The sequence below is a fragment of the Xenopus tropicalis genome, chromosome 7 (assembly GCF_000004195.4).
Source record: "Xenopus tropicalis strain Nigerian chromosome 7, UCB_Xtro_10.0, whole genome shotgun sequence".
Taxonomy (NCBI): domain Eukaryota; kingdom Metazoa; phylum Chordata; class Amphibia; order Anura; family Pipidae; genus Xenopus; species Xenopus tropicalis.
The window spans coordinates 111,860,108-111,864,718 of NC_030683.2; the positions used below are offsets into that span (position 1 = coordinate 111,860,108).

The window sequence follows — 4,611 nt, forward strand, 5'->3', positions numbered from 1 at the left end:
TTGGGGGGTGTGTGCGGATGGGGGGGTGTTTGGGGTGGGGTGGGGGGGTGTGTGCGGATGGGGGGGTGGGGGGGGTGCGTGCGGATGGGGGGGTGTTTGGGGTGGGGACGTGCATGCGGATGGGGGGGTGGGGGGGCTGCGTGCGGATGGGGGGGTGTTTGGGGGGGTGTTTGGGGTGGTGGGGGGGTGCGGGTGGCGGGTGTTTGGGGTGGTCACCTAATCATGCATGGGGAAAAAAAAATACCGTCAAATACCGTGATACCGATATAATTTTGAAAAATACCGTGATATAAATTTTTGGTCATACCGCCCAGCACTAATCCCAACTAAGATATAATTACCCCTTATTGGGGGCAGAACAGCCCTATTTGGTTTATTGCATGTTTAAATGATTCCCTTTTCTCTGTAATAATAAAACAGTACCTGTACTTGATCCCAACTAAGATATAATTACCCCTTATTGAGGGCAGAACAGTCCTATTGGGTTTAATTAATGGTTAAATGATTCCCTTTGCTCTGTAATAATAAAACAGTACCTGTACTTGAATCTGACTAAGATATAATTATTCCCTACTGGAGGAAAACAAGCCTATTGGGTTTATTCCGTATTTAAATGATTTTTAGCAGACTTAAGTTATGGAGATCTAATTACGGAAAGATCCCTTATCCAGAAAACCCCAGGTCCCAGACATTCTGGATAACAGGTCCCATACCTGTAATATAAAATAAAGACTAACAAGTTCCTATGTATTCCTGGTTTCATTATTAGGCAGCAATTCCACATTGGTTAAAGCTGAACTTTTAATAAATGTGGTTATGAGATTTCTGCTTTCTCATTAGTAATGTCTCAGATAACAGAATGCGCTTTCAGTATGATGTAAGGAACCATAGTCTCAGCCTGCCATCCTTTTCCTTTATCGTTAGTGATTTGCTCCTTTTTCTAACCCAAAATATAAAATTCTCCATGGTTGTCGGGGTCAGTGAAACCCAGGAAACAGATACATTCTGGATAAAGATATTTATAGATATTTTTGATTACTTATAGGGGCAATTTACCTTTAAATATTTATTGTAGTGTTAAAAGAGTTGTATTCTGAAATAAATTGCAAATAAACTAGTTATCTTTCAATGCTGCCTCTCTCACTGTGGTTGCTGGGACACTGACCTGGGTATCTTGGGGCTACATTTTTATAGGTATTATTGTTTTATATTATTACTTATGTTTCTCTTATTTATCTTCCAGGCTGCCATTCAAATGACTGCCCGGTTGCTAGGGTAAGTGGGACCCTAAAGAGCTTAAAGGAGAATGCAAGTCAAAATTTAAAAAGCATACTGCCCAATAGTCCTCCTATTGTTTAGTAAAAACGCCACACTTTTGGCTCACCCAATCAAATATTTACTCAGTCACACTTACTTCACATTTTCTAGAACAGGCAGCCATCTCTAAAAAGGTATTCTCCCTTCCTATCCTTCCTTGCTTCATACTGCACATGTGTTTCATTCCCTCCCCCCCTCCCCTCTGCCAGATCCGCTTCTGATTGGCTGGTGGGCATGTGTAGCTCAGAACAGCAGACAGGATAAAGTTACACACATGCTCAGAGAATAGGAAGGCTGCCGCTGGCACCTACAGGAAGGGAAGAGAGATTTCAGTGATGTCACTGTAGTCTTCACACTGCTGTAGGCTGCCAGCACCATATCTCAGAGAAGCAAGCAGGGATCTGGGAATTTAGATATGCAGTAAGTACTTAAAAAGAATGCCTTTAGACTTACTTTTAATTTATATTAACCTTTCATTGTCCTTTAAGGGGGTGGTTCACTATTAAGTTAACTTCTGTATGTTGTAGAAAGGCCCATCATTTTTCAGTTGGTCTTCATTATTTCTGCCTCTTTTCAACTTTTAGAAGAGGGGGTAAAGTCTTTCATCTACAACACTGCCTGGCTGCAAAACTGTACCATAGCAACCAGATATTGGCTGGAGAAGTGATGACAAAAAAAAATTAAATAGTTCAAAAGCTACAACTAATGAAGACCAGTTGCAAATGATCTCAGAATATTACTGTGTACACCATACTAAAAGGGAAAGGAACAGTAACACCAAAAAATGTATCAAAGTAATGAGTATATAATGTACTATTGCCCTGCACTGGTAAAAGCCGTGTGTGTTTCCTTTAGAAACCCTGTTTATATGAACAAAGCTGCTGTGTAGCCATAGGGGTTGCTAATTAAATTGAAAAAAGGAGAAAAGGCCCGGGTTACATAGCAGATAACAGATAAGTTGAATAGGGTTTTAAAGGAGTAAAATATAGAAATATAATATAAAATAAGAAACATATAGATGCAGACCCACATTTATACGCACATATGGAAATCCTACGTGCAACCCACAGGAATACTCCCTTTCCTTGCAGGTAACTAGTGGGAAGATATATAGGTTACTTCACTTTTCATCCATAAATTCATATTGTGAAAAGTTTTAGTTCATTTTTATTCACTGCAAATTTTCTCCTTACAGACAATTCCAAGTTATTACGTTGCTGCTATGTGTCGTCCAGTAAATCACAGCAACACATCTCTATGTGCTGTATAATTCAGGTATGTGTTTCAGATTATAGGACTTTAGAGATCCAACACACCATGGCACATAAACAGGGAGTAGTGATAAAAGAGTCCAATAGTACGGAATATTCCAGTAAATCAAATTACATTGTGGTGGAGATGACTTCTGTCTCTTACTGTATCAGTCTAGCAACGTTATCTTGCTTCACTGGTATGTTGTTTATTTATGCTTTAATCTATTTATATGTGGTCATTTGAGTGTGAACCACAGTAGGATGGGTACGTCATGGTTGGCTTGGCAGTGTTTGCTCTGGGCCTACAGTCAAAAAGGAGGCCCCTTGGTCAGAATATGTTCTCTTAAAATGATGAAATATCAAAATAATGTTGCACAATAACTGAAAGATATTTTTATATTTACTTCAGGCCTGTCCCAACTTCAGCTTTTTTTTGATTGATGAGGAGAACTGACAGAATATGCGCACTCAGAGCCCTACCAAATGCACATAAGGAGGTCTGCCCTATGCAACCCAGCTGGCCACCGCGCCCCCCCCTCCGCACATGCATGCACACACAGGGGGGAGCGCTGGGAAATCAGCTGTAGGGGTAAGCGATCCCAGACTAGGGGTTGGCAACAGAAGTACCTGCATTGCGCCCCCTCACTGTTGCGCCCTAGGCAGGTGCCTCTTCTGCCTACCCCTAGTTCTGGCCCTGAGTTGAAGCTTCACAGTTCACAAAGGAGAAAAAAAGTCAGTCACTGGCGAATTCCAAACGTTGGGCATCCCCCCATTTACCTCACTTACCTGATACCCCAGGCCAGTGCTTCTGTTAGCATTAAACTGTCCCAGCCGGGGTTATTCCAGTGAGCACTATAGAGAGATTCCCTTCATGCATCTCCTTTATTCACCCGGGTGCACGTGTGCAAAGCCAAACTAAATAGCTGACTTTTTCACTGTACTGCTCAAAAGAAGCAGAAGAAAAGGATTGCCGGAACTAGGGGTAGGCAGAGGAGGCACGTGCCTAGGGCACAATGGCCAGGGGCACCAGGCACACAGCTCTTTCAGCCATCCCTAGTCTGGACCCACCCATGTCCCCCTCACTGCCTGTCTTCATTTTCTTCCCCCTATCTTCAGAGTGGCCGTGTACGTACATCCGCGCACACCTGCTTATGTGCAGACGCGTGGAGTGGTGGGCATGGTGGGTAGCTGTGTTGCCTAGGGCACCAGCCCAACTTGCTTGCTACAAAGGACTCCGGACCAATGTAGCTAACTGCTGCACGGGAACACCAGCCCAGGGTATTAGGCAAGTGAATACAATCATTGAGGGGTGTTTAACTTTTAGCACCCATGAGTGATAGTGACTTTCCTTCTCCTTTAATATATTGTTTTATTGCGGGGGGTCAGTAACCCCGACAGCCGGATAGCTTTTTTCAACTTCAAACCAGGAACAGGCAAAAGGAAAACTAGATATTTCCCCTTTAATTTAATTGTAGTTGGTTTAGCCCTGCAACTTGCTTTTAGAAGTGTCCTTGAGTGGTTTCTTATACTTGCCAGCGTTTGTGGTAGTTTAATCTTAAAAGTCACTGAGAATGCTGAACCAGTGGTTTCCATGAGTCAGTAGGGCTTATTTACTTTTCCTAGGACACATGGGCATGCCCCTAAGTGCTTATCTAACAAGTACTTGCACCCTGGGGGTTGCTGCACTCCTGCGTTGGATAGAAGATCTGGGGGTGAGGAATGGACTGCAGTGTCCTGTGACATAGGGCAGGCAGTAAGCACAGGCCCCTATTGCAGATTGCAACATCTGTTTTTATATTTAGTAGCCAACATCAGTTGAGTAATAACTGGGTGCTACAAAATCTTTGGTGGGCCTGGCACCCACAGCAGCTATCGACCCCCACCCGCCTGTTCCTGCCCTCCGTAGGTAGGAATGTGGCTGTGGAGGGGGGAATTTCTTTACAACTATAAAGGAAGCAGACTCTGGGGTCCTGGCCCACCTGTCCCCCCCCATGTGACTGCGGGGTCTGCTTCCTCTATAGTTACGCCAGTGGTTACCATT

At 43.6% G+C, this 4,611-nt stretch overlaps 1 long non-coding RNA gene across 2 annotated transcripts; it reads left to right on the top strand.

The window, feature by feature from the left end:
* The first annotated feature begins 662 nt into the window (after positions 1-662).
* Positions 663-4,152, top strand: LOC108648161. Of its 2 annotated transcripts, none has more exons than XR_004223669.1 (3): positions 663-1,275; positions 2,513-2,592; positions 2,980-4,152. It is a non-coding gene; the product is annotated as an uncharacterized LOC108648161 (long non-coding RNA). The 2 variants fall into 2 exon arrangements; XR_004223670.1 differs by lacking the exon at positions 663-1,275 and adding an exon at positions 1,704-1,737.
* The last annotated feature ends 459 nt before the right edge of the window (positions 4,153-4,611 follow it).